Raw genomic sequence first — 22,432 nt, 5'->3', positions numbered from 1 at the left:
CGCTTTCCGGCTCTGCCTATAAAGGTGTTAGTGGCTGGTACCGAAACAACTGAAAAGATGAGTTCAGTCTGGCATTGAGCACTCGCCAGTCCTCAGATGTAGCAGGTGCTGTTAATGGAGTGTGAAAGCTCAGATAAGTCAAGTCTTAGTTCTTTCACAACTCTCAGGTGAACAGACGATCCGGTCCTTGTGTTTTATTGCAATGTAGCTTCTCAAGATGCTCCTCGTTCTTTGTAACAAATATGACTACGGCTTGGAGCCGTGGTTCTCACACTTATTTGATTGCGCCCCTCTTCCTTGTGTCTGTAGCAGTTTAGGCCCCCCTTCCACCACATAAGTACATACGCCGATAAAAACAAATCAATATGCAACTCTCACTAAATATGCAGAACAGTAAGGCATTGATTCAAACAGAGCCATTTAAGTACAGTAACGTTAATATTAAGTGAGCTACTACTTACTGCCATCACACTGTTGGTACTAGTGCGATGGGGGCACATCTTTTTTTTTTTTTTGAAGCCGAGAAATTCCACGAATTGCATGAATCAGCCAACGCGCCATTGTATTAAGAGCAAAAGCAAAACTGTGATTGTGGTCGATGCTTATAATTAAATGTGCACACCGCATCATAGCAAACGGATTAGTGTACAGATGGCAACGACTTTGTATAAGGCTATGCAAGCTTAACAGAAATCCATCAATATGCACAGCACCATCTGAAGACCTTATATGTCGGGAGGAATCCGCGTTGCTAGTTACTCATTGCTGTGGGTAACATGTGTGCAGGAAGCTTTTTTTCCCCTAAAGCTTTTCACACCCACCCACACGCACGCACACACACACACCCACGCGCACACACACACACACACACGATTAATTCCATGCCCCCCACTGAGGGGCCCACCCGTCAATTTGAGAACCTCTGGCTTATAGACAATGTATAGACAATGGTTCCTATCAGGAGCTGTCCCTTTATGCTGGCTTCATAACATATTCCTGATACTGCTTGTGACAAGGTGTTCAGTTCCTCATAAGTGTAAAGCCCTCTTGAGCCATGCAACAAGGTGTTGAGTTAGTCTCTTAATCCACCCTGTACTCAGATGTTGGAGCCCTGCCTGGAAATGCTGTCCTAGTCCTGCTGTCTCACAGTGGACCTGTAGTGTGTTAACTTCACCCCAGGGAGTGGGAGCGGATCTATGGGAGAGAGAACTAGGATTGGGAACAGAGAAGTCCTTGAGGGAAACACTTCCTTGAGGAGTGTCTAACTTTTGAGGAAAAGGCAAGGGAGCCTCAGTATGTTCTGTGCAAGAAGGGGTTAAAGACGCAGTCTGTTTACAGATCCAAAGCACCCCGCCAGGGTCCTCTTCTCACTAGGCCTGTGAACACGACAGGGATACACATGGGCTGCCGGGGGGAGGTCTGTGCACCAGCTGGAGCTACCTTGCAATCCATATTCATGACAGTGGGATGCCTGCAAAGTGAACCCCTGCAACATTCCTCACTTCTCAGTGGGTTCAGAGAGCACAGCCATCCTTTAGATGTTATAGAAAGGGAAGGAGAAGAAATAGAAACAGAAGGATGTTCTGGGAAAAGACATCAGCTATATAGCTGTGGGGAGCTCTGCTGTTTATTTTGTTGCAAGGATGCCAGTTGTGTAAAGCAGAATTTGGCTCTGCATCTCTAGGCAAAGGTAAGGTTTCGTTGTTGCTTTGTTTTACATTTATACACCAGCAAAACTATAAAATCATTCTTACAGACAGGGAAAACTTTTCTTTCAAGAGACCAAAAAAGAGCTGCAATATTTCTCTCTTCAGCCCTCTGCAGTACTTTATGCCTCTTATACTACGGAGGATTGTACTTCTACCAGTTTAAAAATAAATGCCTCAATTCCTAAGAAATTCACCTTGGCAATGATATAGAAATTTAATAGAGTTCTGTTGAAATTACTCAGAAAACCTACAGCAGTAAATGGAGAACGTTATCCCTTTTACAGGATTTTTGAGTCACCCCACACAATTCTATAGCAGGGATATAATTTTTTTGTTAAATGCTACAGGATGGTGCTTTACTTATGCTATCTTCAAGGATGTGATGCTGAGCCATTGTTTATGGGAAGGTGGGGTCCCCCAGGGGTCTGTACTGGGGGCCAGAGCTGTTCAACATATTCATAAATGATCTGGAAAATGGGGTGAACAGTGAAGAGGCAAAATTTGCAGAAGATACAAAATTACTCAAGACAGTTAAGTCCAAAGCTAACAGCAAAGGCTTGCAAAGGGATTTCACAAAACTGGGTGACAACATGGCAGCCGAAATTCAAGGTTGATAAGTGCAAAGTAATGCATATGGCAAAATATAATCCCAGCTATACATACAAAATGATGGGGTCTAAATTAGCTGTTACCTGTCAAGAAAGGGATCTTGGAGTCATTGTGGCTATTTCTCTGAAAACATCTGCTCAATGTGCAGCGGCAGTCAAAAACATGAACAGAATGTTAGGAACCATTAGGAAAGGGATAGATAAGACTGAGACTGTTCTGCTCAGAAACGAGATGACTGAGGGGGGGATATGATAGAAGGCTATACAATCATGACTGGTGTGGAGAAAGTGAATAAGGAAGTGTTATTTACCTCTTCACATAACACAAGAACTACGGGTCACCCGATGAAATTAATAGGCAGCAGGTTTAAAACAAATGAAAGGAAGTACTTCTTCACACAATGCAGTCAAACTGTGGAACTCATTGCCATGGGGATGTTGCAAAGGTTAAAGTATAACTGGGTTCAAAAAGTAATTAAATAAGTTCAGGGAGAATGGATCTAACAATTATTAGCCAATATGGTCAGGGCTGCAACCTGGGTGTCCCTAAACATCCAACGGCCAGAAGCTGAGACTGGACAACAGGGGATGGATCACTCATAATTGCCCTGTTCTGTTCATTTCCTCTGAAGACTCTCACAGTGGCCACAGTCAGAAGACAGGATACTGGGCTAGATGAACCATTGGTCTGATGCAGTATGGCCGTTCTAATGTTCTTGTGTATAAAGCTATTGCTAAAAGTCTTATAGTTTATTTTTCCTCTCCTGGCTCCCTCTCTCCGGCTTGATGCCTTTAGAAATATTTACTCATCTAATTATCTTGACCAGAAGCCTGCCCTCTAGGACATTCCATCTATCCATAGTACTTGGGATAGTTCTAAGAACTGGCTAATGTAACAGGTCATAGAACAAGGGCCTGATTTTTATCTTGCACTAGTGTAAATTAGGAGTGACTCCACTGATGATGGTGGAGTTCGTGATATCAGTAAAACCAGGGTGAGATCAGAATCAGGACCCATATCCTTTTGAGGGGGTGGTCTGTGCACCTAGCCCCAGCCCCTACACATAAACATAAACACACATACACACAAAATTGTGTGGCATGGATGGTAAAGGCAGCAGAAGCCCTAGCCAGGAGGCATGAAAGGAGCAGCAGAGTGCACACTACAGCACATTCCTACAGAATCCTTGGTTGGCCAGAGTCCATTTTTTTTTTTTTTTGATTAAGCGTATAGCCAATTGCTTGACTATACTCAAGGTTCAATATTAAAAATATTCAGGAGACCAGATAGCCTAAGCTTAGTCAGAGATGAAACAGTACAATACGAAAAGGAGTCATACATACCACCCTTCTTGGGAAGTGATCAGTCTCTCAGATTTCACCTTAGATAATAATCCTGCTTTGAAAATATGCACCTAAGACTAGCTATATTTATAGCACACCTGTTTACAAGTTAGAGACCACTCTTTACTTCATCCAAAATTCAACTCACCAATCAGCTTTTTTTTCTGTATCATCCGGTCCCTTCCTTCGCTTTGTTTTGGATACCACATTCCAGGTATCAGTGGGTTGTGAAAGCATTCCCTAACTGCACCAGGGTGGACTATTCATACTCATGCCTTGAACAGCTTTTGTATTTGCCTGTTGTGACACTTCCTGGGGGTACCAGGGTTGTGAGGCACCTTGCTACCATCTGCCCTTAGCGTGAGGAGCCTTGTCTGTGCCTCCCATGGGTCAGCTCCCCAACTCCACCAGCCATTGTTGGCATCCTTTCATCTGCAAGAGATGGTGGGAATTGCAGCCTATGATGTAGATGGTTTGCAATGTTTCATGTGACTGAATAGGCCAATCTGAGATTTGCATGATCTTTGGCAGTTATTGCAAATGTATGTATCTTGCTTGGGAGCTGCTTGCTTCCTATGGGCTCTTTTCTCTTCAAGCTTCTATCATGGACTTTGATACCCTGATGGAGATGATGGCGCCACTTGTTACGATCACTTGCCAAGACTTCTCATTGGTCAGGATCAATTCCAAATTCCTTCATATCTTGCTTGCATGTGTCTTCATAGTGAAGCTTGGAACGTCCTGTTGTTCTTGTTCCCTCTGATAGCTCCCCGTATAGCATGTCCTTGGATATGCGTCCATCTTCCAACTCAGATGGCCCAATCAGTGCAGTCGTCTTTGCTTGAGCAGGGGTATCACACTTGGTAAATTTGCCCTTTGAAGAACCTCTGCGTTGGTGACTTTATCTTGCCATTTGGTGTTGAGTATGTGGAGTAAACAGTATAGGTGGAAACTGTTTAACCTTTTCTCCTGATGAGTATAAGTTGTCCATGTTTCCCCACCATACATGAAAGTGCTGAGGATGCAAGCTTGGTACACTAGCATTTTGGACTTGATGGTAATCTTTGAGTAGTTCAATGCTCTTTTAGTTAGTCTGCTAAAGATGGTGGCAGCCTTTCCAATGTGAACATTTAGTTCTTCATCAGAGAGGTTGGTGGTCACTTTAGAATCTAATTAGCTGAACTTTTGGACTATTTCTAGCTGGTATGCATTGAAGGTAATTGAAGGATCTTGTGGAACCTCTTGTATTAATACAACTGTTTTCTTGATGCTGATGGTGAGAGCAAATGCCTGACAGGCACTTGAAAGGTGGTCCATGAGTTCTTGTAGTAGATCTTTTTTTGTGCACTATAGGGGCAGCATCATCAGTGAACAGAAGTTCCCTGATTAGCACTTTTTTGACTTTGGTCTTTGACTTAAGTTGGGACAGGTTGAAGAGTTTCCCCATCTGATCTTGTGTGGAGATACACACCATGTTTCATGTCCTTAAATGCACATTTTAAGAGTACTGAGAAGAAGATTCCAAAGGGTGCTTCACTCCTCTTTTCATCTCAAAGCTGTCCGAAGTGGACCCGTCAAACTGGACAGATTTTCTCAGGTTGTTGTGGAATGAATGTATAAGAATTAACAGGGTTGGGGGGCATTCTATTTTTTCTAGTACTGCAAATAGACCTGCTCTGTTGACTGTGTCAAATGCTTTGGTTAGGTCCACAAAGGCGATGTACAATGGTCGGTTTTGCTCTCTGCACTTTTCTTGGAGTTGTCACAGAGAAAATATCATGTCTATAGTTGATCTTCCAGCTCTGAATCTGCACTGTGATTCAGGGTAAACACAATTCACCAGCTGTTGTAGGTGCACTAAGATGACTTTTGCGAAAGCTTTCCCTGCTACACTTAGAAGTGAGATACCCCTGTAGTTGTTGCAGTCACCCTTTTTGCCTTTATTTTTATACAAAATGATGATTTTTGCATCTCTTGTGGTATCTTACCCTCTTTCCAGCATTTAAGTAGCAGCTGATGAAGATATGGTAATAGGCTGTCTTTCCCGCACTTGAGGGAAAAGTTCCCATTCCTCTGGGATGATGTCTTTTCCAGGAGCCTTGCCATTTGATAGAAAATCAATGTCCTTGCTTAGTTCTTCAAAAGTGGGCTTCACATCTAGCTCTGGCATGACCCGTAGAGTTGGTATTTGGTCCAGTGATTCGCTGGTGATGTTTCTTTCTTGTGCGTATAGCTCTAAACAGTGTTCAACCCAATGAAACAACTGCTTGCTTTTATCTGTAATGATTTCACCGCTGTGCCATTTGAGAGGGGCAACCTTGTTGACGGTGGGACCTTGAGCTTCTGTATCTGATGCTATCTGTACCTCTTCACAGAGCTTGATCCAGTAATGATTTGCACAGTGCTTGCTTCCTTGCTGTGCCTCAGTTTTTGCATGTCGAAGTCTCACTTTGTTGCTCTCTGTTGGCTTGTTGTTGTGTTCCAGATAGGCTGTGTTAATAGTTCAGCTTCATTTTCTTCAAATCAGTCCTTTTTTGATGGTCTCTTTCCCAAAATGTAGCTAAAGCTGTTTCATGGATTGTTTTTCTTAAATCTTCCCAAAATTCCTCTCCCTTCTCTGGTAATGGCTTCCCATGCATGCTAAGTTCAAAAGCCTTCACAAACTCCTGCCATTTCCTTTGGTTTCTGGTGTTAATAGCATTGATTTTGGGCTTGCTCCTAGGTTTTGCTCTATATAGTTTCTTGGCTGTAATCTTCACTTTGCTAATAATCAAGGAGCAGTCAGTGTCACAATCAGCCCTATGGAACGTGCGAGCATTCTGCACTAAGGGTTGGTCTTTCCTCCTGACGATAACAAGATTTAATGGTACCAGTGGCCTGATCGTGGATGTCACTACGACACTTTGTGTCGATCTTTTCCTGTCAAATATGAATTGGTAATGCACAGTTGGTTTTGGGCACAGAATTCAAGAAGTCGTTGGCCATTCTCATTCATCTTGCCAATGCCAAAATGTCCTATGCAATCTGGCCATGAGTTGTTGTCTGCACCAACTCTTGCATTAAAGTCACCAAGGAGGAAAAGTTGCTCGGTTGATGGTATTCTTTTGACAACTTGATGCAAAGAGTCATAAAATGTATCCTTCTCCTCAGGGCTTTGAGTGTTGAGATTTGAGTGTTGGTGCATAAGCACTAATGATGTTCACAGAGCTGATGGTTGTCTGAAGTTTAAGTGAGATGATAGGCAACGCAAGTGTAATGCCAACAAACCCCAGTAGTGAGCGGGCAGGATTGAACCTGGGCCTTGGGAGCTTAGTGCATGAGCCTCTACCGCTAAGGCTGTAGAGCAGACTCATCCGTCTCTCTCTTGCTCGCTCTCTCTCTGACAGAACACACCACACCCAGGAGATGTGTGGGTTACACAAGCACTCCCACTTAACTCACAGCACTTCAATATGTTTATAGTGAAATCACATATACATTTATTTAACAAAGAGATTCAAATAGTAGCTAGTAGAAGTACTGGAAACAACTGGTTACGTATAAAATAAAGTCGTAACACACATTCTAGAACTTAGACTTAATCAACAAGATACTCATATGTCTAATAAAGTGTTTCTCACCCCAAATCCCTACAGCACTTTACAGCCAGACTGGTGGTGACCCTTCTTTCAGTTAGTCATGCAGGGGACCAATTCAGTGTGCCTTTTTGCACTCCAAGATAAACTAGAACAACTCTTTTGTTCTTATTCATAAACGGGACATCTCCTGCTGTTTGTTTCTTCCTATAGATTTCTGCTGCTGTAGATTTCACAGTCTCTCAATTTGCCCCTGGCTTAGTATACCAATAGGCCTACAGATATACAATACACACATGGCCAGACAGAGAACTAGGGGTCAACTACTCCTGCCTGAAGGGAACATCCCTGAGGTATGTCACCTCCTGCTGATCTTCCTTAACTCCAAGACCTTAAAAACATAATTTTTAGTAAAGGTACATAACTTCTTAAATATTAGGCATACATACATTTTGCAATGATTATGATGACCAGTAGGCTACTGGCTCTTGGCAGAGGCCTCACATGCCACTGTTTGGTAGCCTATTATGCAGATATCTGACTCAGGGGATCCCTGTAAGACCTTATGAACCTCCTGTTCCCTCTGCCAGTTGGCACCAAAGGGTCACTGGGTCACACCCGTGCTAAGAGCAGAGTTCAGCTATTGCAAAGTATTATGGGATGTATCTTTTAGCATGAATTAACAAGAGTGAACAACATTCTGGGAAAGCATAGTACAGTTCACAGTGCTACAACTTAACATAACTACTCAACATTCATATGTGATACGTGTACAATATTAATATGTGTATTATGCACATGATATTAACATTGTGCACATTATATATAATTAATACATAGATAGTAGCTAACATTTTGCAGAGGACAAGTAGAGCAGAATCTCTATTCCCCCACACTTCACTGGCCAAGGCAGAATATACACCTAGGAAATTAAAGAAGAGGTTACTATAAAGGAAGAAAGTCAGGTTCTGTGTAATAAAACTGCTGATATTTTGATGAGGTACTAGGTATAGATGGTGACAATGTAAATGAGAAAGTTTTCAAACAATTACATGTGAGATTATAAATGTCTCATTGAAACATATTGTAAAAATCCTTTGTCGTAAGAGCTGAGTTGTCAAAACTGCCTTAAAATTCTCTCAAAAAAAGAAGTCCCCTTCCAAAGGGCTAAAGCTTGGCAGATCTGATGTAACAAAACAACTCTGTCTTCAGCAGAATCAAAAATTAGAGATGAAAAAGGTTTATTAGGCCATCCAGCTCACCTCCCTGGTAATATAGGATTGTTTCCCTATGGTACGTCTAGTACTTTGTCTAGTCTTAAAGACCTAAGCGATGGGGCAGCTAAACATTATCCTTGAGATGCTATTCCAATGCCTAATACACGTCATTGTCAAATTTCCCCACAACTAGCTCCAGATCAACTTTAGTTGAGCAATGCATTTATTTGGGCCAAGAAATTAATATGTGCCACGGTCAGGAAGGTGAACTCACAAAGAAAGCAAGCTGGTTGGTGCTCATTCAATTCTGTCAAGGATGTCCTCCAAGACAAACTCAATAAGGCAACATGCGCCAATCTCTTCAACTCAACAGTACTGCCGGCAATATTGTACGACAGCGAAACATGGGTGCTGATGAAGACAGAGGAGCAACAACTGTCTTTCACAGAGAGGGTGACGGAAAGAAGAACTGGGGGGATTTCCATCCATGACCGAGTCCCCAGTGAAGTGATCAGATAACAGAGTGGAGTGCAGGACGTAGTTGTTGAAAGCAGTACAGTGAAATCCGATGGGCCGGGTATATAGCTAGGCTCACCGACACTTGATGGACTGCAGCTGTCGCCGAGTGGTACCCCCGGGAACTGAAACGACCACTCAGCTGATCTCAAAAGAGATGGGAAGATTTCATCATGAAAAGGCATGGCTGCACAAGAAGAAGGAAGGCCGGATAAGAGAAGAATGGAAGACGTGTTGTGATCGGGGTAATCTATACGAGGGCTGAAGGACCAATTGATCAAGGTGAAGCTCCAGAGTTCTTTTTGCTCTTGCTTGGGTTTATGCCTCATCCTTCTTTCCTTGACGCCAATGAATAACCGCCCTTCGACAAGCAGAATCAGCCACCTGAGGCCACATCTTTACACATTAGTCAACAGTTACTCCCATGAGTAGTCCCACTGACGTCAATGGGAGTAACTGTTCACCAGTGTGAGTAAGGAGATGTCACAATCTGGCCCTTGACAAACGCAGTGGGCTCAATTAACCTCGATGTTTACATTTGTCAGTAGCCAAATTTACAGTGGTACTTCCTATGTTAAGTACAGACAAAGCTAACTACCGCCACAGCATGTGTTGGCATATATGAGGAGCTTTCATCTAGCTCGAGTAATAACAGCAGTGAAGCCCTGGGAGCATGGACATTGGCTGCTTGAGTATGTAGCCAGGGTCCTGGATGGGTCCCAGGCTGCCATGGCCACACTGCTATTGTTGCTCAAGCTAGCACTGATATAGCTAGATCAAAGCTAGCTTGGGTACGTCTACACGTGCTGCAGTCAGATGTCCTGATTGCTGCAGTGTGGACATAGCCTTAGTGGTGCCCATGGTGTCATTTCCGGTTCCAAAAAGCAAAGTGTTCATGTTCACCTGTTGCACTTGAAAACAATTTTGCAAGAACAATTTTCATTCCAAGTGAGTTGACCAGTGTGTAGTATAGGAACGTGGTCCCTATTAGTGCAACCCAGATGGTACAAAGCAAAAAGTCATTGAGAAAGCTCAGCATATTTTGCTGTTCAAGTGAATTCAATCCTCTATTTAATTAAACCTCTTTGGTGCAGTGTTGTTTTCCTGCTATGCTGGAGGCCTATATAACCTTTTTCACAGTACACAAACCCAGACAATCATGCACCTCCTTTAGCATGTCATTTGCAGGAATGTTTTACCTCTTGAAGAAGAACAGAGTTTGATGTAGCTTGTTACAGTTTAAAAATGTTTTTTTTTCCTAGGGTTTAATACAGACTGCAAAGCAGGGAACAGCACTGAGTGATTTTTATTTCCTTTAGCTCTAGTAGCGTTAAATAAGAAAGAAAATGCAGTGAATTATTTAGAACCCACCAGTGAATTGATATGAAAGATTCCCTCTAGGCTCTGAGTTTCCCCATCAGCCCTTAAAGGGCTGGATTGTAGCTTGGGCAACAAGCCCCCGAGGATAGTAAGAACATCCCCATTACACCACTGCCATGGCTCCTGAGACCTTGGGGCTGGGTGCATAGGTGTAAGTGGGTGTTATGCATCAGCTTATTCCCTCCTTGTGCTTAGGCAGGGACTGGATAAGGACGAAGCGTAGGAATTGCCATCTAGTCCAGTATTCTGACTCAAACAGCATGAGGAAGATCCAAGAAACCCTTCATTTGAACATTTCTTCTTTACCTCCACTAGTTAGCGGTTGGGGATGAGGGTTTATTTTGCTTGGAAAACTCTTGGTTATTTTTTAATCCTCAGTGTTATAACTCCTGCTATTCTTGTTATCCATGTGCCCCAGAGCCTTAAACTCTACATGCACCATGTGCAGTGAGTGGGTGTGGGGCCTTACTTTGGAGATCATAGAAGCTCGCAGCAAATTCCTATCTCCATGACGAAGAGGGGACCCAGGAAGGAGTTGTTGTGACCACAACTTCTTCCCTGGGATGCTCCTGGCATGAAGAAGCTACATGGCACCATTTACTGTGGACTGTGTCCTAGAGACACCATCTAGTCCCAGTTCTGCCTTTGCCTCCCTAACCTAACCCACATAATGAGAATAAATGCACATTGGCAAAGATTTCAGGAGAACAGCAATAGTATTTCACTAAAAATAAAGGGCCAAATTCATCTCTGGCCCACCCCGCTGATAAATTTGAACCACAATTTTGCACACACACACACACAGAGTGAGTGTTAATGGGGTGCTTTCTTTCCAGTTCTGAAAGTGAGCCAAGCCCTGAAACCTGTCAGTTCTGCCATACAAAATATAACACATTACAACACCAATCTTTTCCTACACCTGCTGTCTACAGGGCAAATCCCCCGCACCCATGTCCCCTCTTGTTGATGGTATGTATACCAAGCAGAGCTTGAGGGAACCATATCTGTAATAATGGATATGAATTTGCTTCCAGATAACTAAAGGGAAAACTCAGTTGTCTACACGCTAAACAAATGTTTTCAGACAGCTGGGGCTTCGGCAACGCAAATGGATAGAATTACTGCTTTGATCTGGAACTGAGTTTCAACTGGATTTTTCCAGTATTGCAACAAATTATTTTCAAGTATATTTTGTCCTTGCAACGTATGCAGGTTTGATCCTGCAGTCGACCGGGATATAAGAGCCCCAGGGATTGCCCAGGAATTACAATGCTCTCTGCACCACGTCAGAGAGACTGAGAGATCTGTGATTGGAGAGGATGAGGACTCAGTCATCCTATGATAAGATGGGCCAGTGCACACTTAAGAGAAGGTGCAATTCCCATGCAGCACATTTGAAAGAGGAATAGGAGTGCTGGTGTGCTAAGCCAGTTCTGGCCACCATTGTGTAACTATTGGGCAAGCACTAGCGCAGGGGAGAAGGGCGAAGACGAGGGAGAGGCACGTTACTCGGGATTAAGGGAAACACACAAAACATGTCCCATTGAACCTATCCCAGGCTCTCCCCATATGTGAGATCCAAAGACATACTAAGGGTGTGTACGGCTGAAGAGGAGGACTGCAATAAAGGTGTGACACACAGGAATGCTGATAAGAGAGAGGTTTTTATTTCTTGATACCAGCCACATGATATGAGTTGGGGTTACATTCCTGTCACTTAATTGATACCCATTAACTCTGGTAGCCACTGTTATATCCCCCTTATTTAATTTAAAAATCAAATGCAACTAAAACGTATCGACCCCAATCCACCAGCTCAGACTAACACCATAAAAACTGATCAAATAAACAAATGGAGAATTTCAACATGACATCTAGCCCTTGAGTGCCCACAAGCAAACAGAACAGCAGAATGTGGATTCTTATCAGGAAGAACTAGTTCCAAAAACCAGAGAGCCAAACAGCTGTGATTTGGAAAATCACTACCAGAGCTCCTATAGCACATATAAAAACATATTTCATCACTGCCCAGAAGACATAAGCAAAGGATGACAAATAACTCTGATCCTGGCAAAGAAATTAGGCAAGTCAAAACAGCTACAAAATTCTAAACTGAGAAACAGGGCCTTTGCCACTGGTAAGACTCAAAGGCTGAATGTAGCAAGATGGTCACTGACGAGACCAGGGTGCAGGGCTGGACCATAACCTTCCAGTCCTTGTACAGGGCAGTGCACAGCTGGGCTACCACAGGGCCAGGTCAGGAACCAGACCATGCCCTTGAAAGTCACAGCCAAGCAGTAGCATTAGTACTGTTTACAAGGTGAGTGAGGTATGTGAAGGGGTGTTCACCCCACACTAGCCCGGCAAGGGTTAATGTGACCAGGGAGGTGTCCCAATAGGCCACACCAGAGGGAGAGTTTGGCTTGATAGGCAACCCTGACTGAGACTGGAGCCCAGCGGAGCAAGAGCAGGCCGGGCTCATATAAGGCCAGGAAGAGAGACCAGAAGGGGCTGCAGTGTGGAAGTTTCCAGTCACATTCTGGGCTTAGAGTGGGAAAGGAGGAATCCCAAGGAGAGAGTAGAAGCTCTGGGATCCTGGCCCTGAAGAAAGGGTTTACTCAGAAGGCTGGTGGTTAGGCGAGCTTGATAGAGATTGAGTAGGAAAAGGCTCAGGGAAACGGCAGCAAGGTTTGGGATGGTGCAGACTTTGGCCACTGATTAGACAATCGAGTAGTGGGTGGGCCCAGGCTCCCCTATTAGCCACTGGGAAAGTGGCATTGTTTGGGCTGTGGAGCAGAAGACTGCCTGAGACAGTTTGTATGGAGAGACTTTTGATACCCAGAAGGGGGAAACCACACAGTGACCTGGCCAGAGGGCCAAGCCACGAAAAGGGAGCACCCTAAGCTGCGAAGAGGGAGCATCTTGACTCACAAAGAGGAAGCCCTGCAACTCCTGGAATGAGAAAGGGGCCGCAGCACAAGGGAAAGACAAAAGGGGCATCAGACTGGGTGGAGCAATTCCTCAGCCATAGTCACAGGGGGTGCCCCAAAGGTGAGTCGAGAACCTCATCACAAGGTAATAACTTTTATTGGACCAACTTCTGTTGGTGAAAGAGACCAGCTTTCGCGCTTACACGGAGCTCATCTTCAGGTTATTCCTTGTTAGTTAAATAAATAAAGGACACAACTCATATTACAGCTACATTAACTACACTGTATTTATAGTCTGGTTCTTGTTTTTGACACATACAATCATCATTACTTTATATAAGCAGATTATGAAGTGTATCCTAAATACATTGTCCTAAAACCTGCCTTAGTCACTGATATCACAGCAACCATGGACAATACTATGTGGGTGGTTTTTTCCAGTTTTGCCAGATGCTGCATGGCTGGATATCAGTGCTCTCTGAGTCTTGCAAGGTGGTAAGAGCTCTTTGTGTAGCTTTGATTGCCCCCCGCCCCTCGCTTTTGCTGTCCCTGACATGATCCCACATTATCTCTGATCACCCCCTCCTAGTTTGTTCCCTGAGACTGCACACACTTCCTCTGCTGGGTAGTCTCACTCTGGCTGTTCCTCTGAGCTGGTTCAAATCAATACATTTACAAGCTCATTTCCAGGTAGGTCTGTTGCTCTCTAGGTTGGCAACACACTCCATTTTCAGACTAGTTTTTAATGCAATTTCCTCCTCTGAACTTTTTTTGTGCAACTTGGGACAATCAGGGCCTAAGTATGCAAATATGCAAATTACACACCAACCCTGAATGAAGTTACCGGGCCGGATCCTCAGCTGTAAGTCAGCAAGGTGCCACTGACATGCAAGCTCATAGTGTTTTGGCAGCGAGTTCTGAGCCGGATTTTTTTCCAGTGAGTGCTTCTCCAAATCAGCGTGTTCAATATACATTTTAATAAGGAACCTACTGTGAATGGCTCCCATGTCTCCTTAGCGCTGGATATCCAGGGCAATGCCTCCATTCATGATTTTCTTCCTGCAAATCATCACGTTTTTATGGGCTCTTTATTAAAATGTTGTAAAATGTTTACTGTTTATTGCTGGAAAGCACTGGGGACGTTTACATTGTGAAAGGCACTATCTGGACAGAGCTTGCGGTGCTGGATGTTTGCCGTGGATTCATTATGTTTGGCCCCGTTCCTAGAGTTCACTGGGCCTCTTCACAGGCACAGGGGTTTGCTTACATAGAACAGCTTTCAGAAGTGGTGCCTTTCTAACTGCTGTGAGAGGAAGAATGGTCCAGTGGTTAGGTTGCTACCCTGGGAGATCCAGGTTCCATTCCCTGCTGTCACACAGACTTCCTGCAAGACCTTGGGCAAGTCCCTTAGTTCCTTGGTTCCTCATCTGTAAAATGGGGATAATAGCATTGCTTAATCTCACACAGTGCTGTGAGTACAACTGGGTGACATTTTTCAGACTTTTTCTGGTGAAAAATACAGATTCAGCGACACCAAAATCTTTCACACATTCTTGTCGGTTTCACCCAGTTGTTCGTTTGGGGGTGGGGAAGGTAGAGGGTCAACAACTCCCTCTCCGAACACACCCTAAACATTCCAAAATATTAAACATGTTTCATTTTGACATTTTCAAAATTAAATGTTTTGATTTTTTTTAAATGTCTTTTTGGTTCAAAATTTCCTTTTATTTTATTTAAATATAGTTAAAACACGTAAAAAGGGTCCAAATAGAAACAAAACAGTTCAGTTTTGTCAAAATGAAGCTTTTTTTTTTTGTACCCGAAACAATTTTTTCCATCCCTTTGTAATTGCCAACACACCAAAGAATCCATTAGTCATCCAGCTGTAGCTCTGAGGACTAATATGTTAAAGATTGTGAAGCACTGAAATACTACAGTAATGGGGCCATAAGTACCTTGGATTGCCATCTGATCAGTGCAGGAGTATACAGATTATACTTTCAGAGGAAGGATGGTCTAATGGTTAAAGCATACAACTGGGAGTCAGTAGACACCAAGTGCATTCCCAGAACCTCTGTGTTCTTCCTGCATGGCCTAAATGACTTGCCCAGGGTCAAATCACATGCCTGAAAATAGGCACCTAAATTCACTTGAGAAAAAATCCCAGAGGTCTTTCCATGCACTCTCATAAATATTTCTAAGAAAAAATGAATATGAATAAAGCCCTTCCAGGATTTTACTGAACCCTCATCACATAGAATCTTCATATATGTTTCAGCAATTAACTCCCTAGATCAACCAGGGGCCCAGGGCCCTTGGGGGGCCATGAGCAGGTTTCAGGGGGGCTGCCAAGCACAGCCAGCATTAGACTCCCTGGGACCCATGGTAGAAAGCCGAAGCCACACTGCATGGGTCTGAAGCCCAGGGCCCTGAGGCCCACCACCCAGGGCTGAAGCTGAAACCTGAGCAATGTAGCTTTGTAAGGACCCCTGTGGCATGGGGCCCCAAGCAATTGCCTGGCTTGCTACCCCTTAACGCCAGCCCTGGCTTTTATATGCAGAAAACCAGTTATTGTGGAACGGGTGGGCCATGGAGTTTTTATAGCATGTTGGGAGGACCTCAGAAAGAAAAAGGTTGAGAACCTCTGCCCTAGATCCATCCATTTCAGCTAGATAACTTGCTGTGATATTACCACTAAAGCACAAGTTCCCTTAAAAGTGCTTTCAATGCTTTGAACTGTCATTTTCCGCTGCTTAACACTGCTGATCCCCTACACGCTCCACTTTGAACTAGCACATCTAACTATAATCACTAGCCATCTTTCTCCTTTTTATTGGTAACATATTTTCCTGTTAATTGTGTATGTTCCGTTTTAAAGAACGGCATCCGACTTTTCTTATGTAGCTCAGTGAGAAATGTTTCTGCATCCTGGGCAATTTCTGTGATATGTTTATGCCTGGCTGGTTACTGTAAAAATGCAAGACGTATTATGTACTGCTGAAAATCCGGCCGGCACTTTGCAGTTTTTAACATTGTGCCTTATCGTATAGTTAAAATAAATGTACCAGATACCAGCTTTATTACTCCTATTAGGTGGTCTAATGGCTTGATGATCAGGAGCGCTGCCAGCAGGATGTTAAAGGGAAAGTACCACTTCTCAGCCCAATCCAGCCCCAGCACTGAGCAACACCTAAAGATTTTTCAGAGCAGCCAAAATGTCCGAAGCTGAACTAGGGGCTGATAGAAGGCTCATGGGTCAGTGTCTGGCAGAGAAGCTCTAAGAAGTGAGTAGCAGCAGCAGGGAAGGGAGAAGAGGACTCCCACTACATCCACTTTCCACTTCCACTTTTCACTACAAATCCTACAGCCAGGGACAGAGGACGCTTCCTAACAGTGGGGGCATGGGGGAGCATTGTGAGTTTCAAAGCATTGTTTTAAGGAAAAATGAAATGTAAACTACACGTGCCCTGATCCTGTACACACTTGCTTAACCTTCAATTGCCCCATTGACTTGCCGTACGTGTTTGGAAGAATGGGGCTGTAGAGACTGTGACAACACTGATTGTCCAAGGCTGCATTCATATTGTGTGGCTGGGCTTTTTTGATGATATCAGAGCTTTGAACTAACTGCCAGCTATGCACAGTTGAGATCCCAGCAGAGAAATACACACCCAGTCCCTTTCCTGTTATGTTCAGTGAATGAGGAAGATGTGGGGAGGGAATGTGGAACAAAGATAAGGCACCCGGTAAGGATATCTTGATTTTAGTCAGGCTTTTGACACAGTCCCACGTGACATTCTTATAAGCAAACTAAGGAAAAATGGTCTAGATGAATTTACAGCTGGGAGCAAAACTGATTGAAAGATCGTTCTCAAAGAATAATTATCAATAGTTCGCTGTCAAACTTTTGTGATGTAACTAGTGGGGTCCTGCAATGGATCAGTTGTGGGTCTGTTACTAGTCAATATTTTCATAAATGACTTGGATAGTAGAGTGAAGAGTATGCTTATAAAATTTGCAGATGATACCAAGCTGGGAGGGGTTGCAAGCACTTTGGAGGACATGATTAGAATTCATAATGACCTTGACAAATTGTAAAATCAACAAGATGAAATTCAGTAAAGACAAGTGCAAAGTACTTAACTTAGGATGGAAAAATCAGATACCCAACTTCAAAATAGGGAATAACTTCTAGGCAATAATACTGCTGAAAAGGATCTGGGATTGTAGTGCATCACAAACTGAATATGAGCCAACATTGTGAAGCAGATGCACAAAAAGCTAATATAATTCAGAGGTAATCATCCTGTATTAACAGGAGTGTGGTCTACTCAGCACTTGTGAGTAGGGTGACCAGATGTCCCGATTTTATAGGGACAGTCCCGATTTTGGGGGCTTTTTCTTATATAGGCACCTATTACCCCCCACCCCCTGTCCTGATTTTTTACACTTGCTATCTGGTCACCCTACTTGTGAGGCTTCAGCTGCAGTATTGTCCAGTTTTGTCACCACACCTTAAGTAAGATGAGGACAAATTGGAGACAGTCCAGAGGAGAGCCACAAAAATGATAAAAGGTTTAGAAAATCTGGCTATGGGGAAAAGTTTAAAAAAACAGGCATGTTTAGTCTTGAGCAAACAAGACCTGAGCAGGGCCCTGATAACAGTCTTCAAATATGTTAAGGGCTGTTGTAAAAAGGACAGTTACTAACTATTCTCCATGTCCACTGAAGGTAGGACAAGAAGTAATTGGCTTACTCTACAGCAAGGGCGACTTAGGTTAGATATAAGGAAAAACTTTCTAACTCTAAGGGAAGTTAAGCTTTGGAATAGGCTTCCAAGGGAGGTCGTGGCATCTCCATCAATACAGGTTTTTAAGAACAGATTGGACAAACACCTGTCAGGGATGGTCTAGGTTTACTTGGTCATGTCTCAGCCCAGAGGGATGAACTAGATGACATCTTGAGGTCTCTTCCAGCCCTACCTTTCTCTGATTCTATGGGAGGGAAAGGGTAGTTATGGACTTCATTAGGTACTGTGCATTCTCAGCAACTCTGAAAATCAAGCCATCATCCAGGGGCTTGATCCAAACCCCATTGAAGTCAATGGAAAGCTTCCCATTTGGATTCCTATCAGTGCTATTGGCCTAAAACTGACATAAATGGCTAACTTTAGGCAGCCATTAGATTTTTTGGCCTATAGCAGGGGTTGGCAACCTTTCAGAAGTGGTGTGCTTCATTTATTCACTCTAATTTAAGGTTTTGCGTGCCAGTCATACATTTTAACGTTTTTAGATGGTCTCTTTCTTTAAGTCTATAATATATAACTAAAGTATTGTTGTATGTAAAGTAAATAAGGTTTTTAAAATGTTTAAGAAGCTTCATTTAAAATTAAATTTAAAATGCAGAGCCCCCCCCCCCAGACCGGTGGCCAGGACGCAGGCAGTGTGAGTGCCACTGAAAATCAGCTCGCCTTTGGCATGCGGGCCATAGGTTGCCTACCCCTGGCCTATAGTCTTGGTTAGGAAGAATAATCAGACTTCCAGTGACTGGCTGGGCCTCCAGCTCAACGGTTTTGGTGCTGAAATTCAAGGGATTCCTATGCTGCATGATTTTTAATGTCACTTCACCCACATTTGTAGGTAAGATTTCAGGCTTTTTGTGGTTGTTCAGCCCAGCTGCACTCATACTGCACTCTTTCATTCTCTTTAACTTTTATTTCATATTTTTCTCTCTTCATTTTCCTGAAACCACTTTTGAATGATCTAAAAAATAAAAAACAACCAAAGTTGGATTTAACGACCATTAGTGAGGATGAGCGTTGGGTGTCTCGGAAACAGGGATCAGGAACTCTGACTTCACAGGTGGGGGAATCGGGATAAAGGTAACAGACAGAATACTTGGGCCTACAGCAAGGGAGCTGCAAGAGCCCTTCCTTGTAACTGCTGTAGGGACAAGAGCAGTAGTCAGCAAGCCACGGAAGGAATCATAAGACATGTCGGGTACTAGACTGGCTTGCGTAGTACTATTAATTATCATTACGTATTACTAAAATCAAGGTTATATAGACGTAGGCTTTGAACCGGAGCAGAGCCTGGATAAACCCTGCCACAATGTCTAATTGCTATTCATCCAGAAAAAAAGTCTCCTGGCAGTATGTAACCTAAAGTGATGTGTTCTAGGCTCCTCAGAGAGCATGAATGGTGGGAATACAGGCCGCTGTCCTCCTGATCTCCAAAGTGCCAGGCAGGAACAGACAAAATCTCCCCAAGCACCAGTGTCTCTGGTGGTGTTAGCAGGGAAGCATCATCCATTGTCCCAGTGTGGAGGATGATCAGCAGGTGACATGGGGATAGGAACTGTCAGATTTAGTGGATGAACAGAAATAGCTATGAAGATGAAGCAGAACAAGCAAGAGAAGAAAAAAAAATCTTTTTAGGGTAAACCTGCTGACTGCAGAGGATGGGCACAAAGACATAAAAGAGACACAGTACCTATGGGAAAAAAGCTCTTCTCTAAGGCCTGCAGGAAAATACAGCCCAGTCCCACAGCACCTGAGAGCAGACAGAGCACCTCACTGCTAGGGGCTCAGCCCACCAAATCAACAAACAGCACAGTTCATTACAGTCACACCCAAGCTCTTTCCCACCCATTGAGCAAAACAATCTCAAAGCTAACCACTCAGATTATGTTTCTTTCCCCTGCTCTTCTCAGGAAGAACAAGACACTCTTCCACAGCAGAAAGCAGCTGCCACAGAACAGCACTCTTTGCTGTTATCATGCTCAGAAAGAAACACTAGAGTTCCTCATTGTGGTTAGCAAGGCCAGGCTTTTACAGCCACCCTTCTCCAGTCACCAACTAGAGAAATGATCCCTAAGAGCATAGCCTTAGCTAATACACACCCTGCCAGTCACAGACCATTCTGGCGCATTGCCCTCTAACTGGTGGTTGCTACAATTTGGCCTTCACAAGACAGAGAGCACTATGAGAAGCCCCACGTGAGCAGAACCTGGCTCTCAACTCTGCCCTCCATAGCCCCCTTCTGTAGGCTGTCTATCAAAGCCAAGATGCTCAAAGTAGCCATCCCCTTTCATTTGCATAAACTGAAGACACAGACAGGCCAGTCCACCAATCTTCTCCCCGCTCCCTTCTCTGCAATGCCGAAGACAACAATCCTCTAACTGGCCAAGCCAAGAGCTCTCTAGAAATGACAGCCTATGCAGTTTTGGACACCCACTTCATGTTTCTTTGGCACCAGTGATCATAATAGAGGAAGTCAGCGATGGGGAGCCAGGCTCTCCAACGAGCAGCATTTCCTGAACCTCAAGGCCAGTCTCACCATTCTCCAGGGAGCAGGAACTCCCAATTTTTCTGGAAACCACTCCAGAAGCTTTGACTGAAAAACAAGTATATGTAGCCATAGACTTTCCTTTGAACCAAACCAGAGTCTAGATCAGGGGTGGGGAACCTACGGTCTTTGGGCTGCATCCAGCCTGCTGCTTCATTTCTTCCAGCCAGCAGCAAGTCTCCGCACCGCGGATTGAAAGCCCCGAGCCTTGGACCCCCTGTGCCCCTGCGGGGCTGGAGCACCAGCTCACCAGCATGTCCCTGCGGCCCCTGGATGGAGGGGCGATCAGGGAAGCTCCCTCCCACACCTCTAACTATTATCAATAGTTCGCTGTCAAACTCTGGTGATGTAACTAGTGGGGTCCTGCAATTGATTAGTTGTGGGTCTGTTACTAGTCAATATTTTCATAAATGACTTGGATAGTAGAGTGAAGAATATGCTTATAAAATTTGCAGATGATACCAAGCTGGGAGGGGTTGCAAGCACTAACCGGAGCCCACTCCTGCATCACAAACCCCTCATCCCCAGCCCCACCCCACAGCCCACACCCCTAGCTGGGGCCCTCAGATCCTCCCACACCCCAACCTCCTGCCCCAGCCTGGAGCCACCTTCCCGCTCCCAGAACGCCTCATTTCTGGCCCCCTTCCAGAGCCTAGGGGAAGCCCCGAGCCCCCCTCTGCTCCTTGCCCCCGCGGTGCTGTGTGTGGCTCCCAACTGATTTTTTCTGTGGGTCACCAGCCCCTAATAGAAAAAGGGTTCCCCACCCCATGTCTAGATAAACCCAGTCAAAATGTCTAATTGCTTTTCACCTGGAAGAAAGTCACTTGGTAGTGTGTAACCTTGAGTTGTGATGTTTTCTAGGTTCCTCAGAGTGTGAATGGTGGGAATACTGGCCACTGTCCTCCTGATATCCAAAATGTCAGGCGGGAACATACAAAATCTTCCCAAGCATCTGTGGCTCTGGTGGTGGTAGCAGAGAAGCATCATCCATTCATCCCAGTGTGCAGAACAATCAACAGGTGTCATGGGGTCAAACTTAGTGGAGGAACAGAAATAGCTGTTAAGATGAAGCAGAACAAGCATGAAAAGAAAGAATCTTTTTATAGTAAACCCGCTGACTGTATAGGTTGGGAACAAAGATGTAACAGACACACAGTTCATACAAAGAAAGCCCTTCTTCAAAGCCTGCAGAAAATTACAGCCCAGTCACAGGGTAACTGAAAACAGATGAAGCAATTTACTGCTGAGAACTCAGCACACCAAACCCACAAGGAGCACAGCTCCCAGCAACCACACCCAAGCTTTTTTCACACCCAACAGGACAAATTCAAAGCTAACCACTCAGACTGTGTTTCCTTCCCCCACTCCTCTCAGGAAGAATAAGACACTCTTCCACAGCAGAAAGCAGCTGCTACAGAACAGCACTCTCCACCATTGTCATGCTCAGAAAGAAACACTACAGTTCTTCATTGTGGTTAGCAAGGCCAGGCTTTTACAACCACCCTTCTCCAGTCACCAACTAGAGAAATGATCCCTGAAAGCATAACCTTAAAAAGCACCTACCCTGCCAGTCACAGACCATTCTGGCGCATTGTCCTCTAACTGGTGGTTGCTACAATTTGGCCTTCACAAAACAGAGAGCACTATGAGAAGCCCGCTGTGAACAGAACCTGCGTCTCAGCTTTGCCTCCATAGCCCCCTTCTGTAGGCTGTCTATCAAAGCAAAGATGCTCAAAGTAGCCATCCCCTTTCATTTGCATAAACTGAAGACACAGACAGGCCACTCCACCAATCTTCTCCCCGCTCC

At 44.2% G+C, this 22,432-nt stretch overlaps 2 non-coding genes across 2 annotated transcripts; both read right to left on the bottom strand.

The window, feature by feature from the left end:
- Positions 1–19,952: 19,952 nt before the first annotated feature.
- LOC128833245 (small nucleolar RNA U3) lies at positions 19,953–20,166 on the bottom strand. The gene has a single exon (XR_008444150.1). It is a non-coding gene; the product is annotated as a small nucleolar RNA U3 (small nucleolar RNA).
- Positions 20,167–21,961: 1,795 nt separating this feature from the next.
- On the bottom strand, positions 21,962–22,175 carry LOC128833248 (small nucleolar RNA U3). The gene has a single exon (XR_008444153.1). It is a non-coding gene; the product is annotated as a small nucleolar RNA U3 (small nucleolar RNA).
- Positions 22,176–22,432: the final 257 nt, after the last annotated feature.

Source organism: Malaclemys terrapin, chromosome 2, assembly GCF_027887155.1.
Source record: "Malaclemys terrapin pileata isolate rMalTer1 chromosome 2, rMalTer1.hap1, whole genome shotgun sequence".
Lineage (NCBI taxonomy): Eukaryota > Metazoa > Chordata > Testudines > Emydidae > Malaclemys > Malaclemys terrapin.
This window is presented reverse-complemented; position numbering and strand designations above follow the sequence as displayed.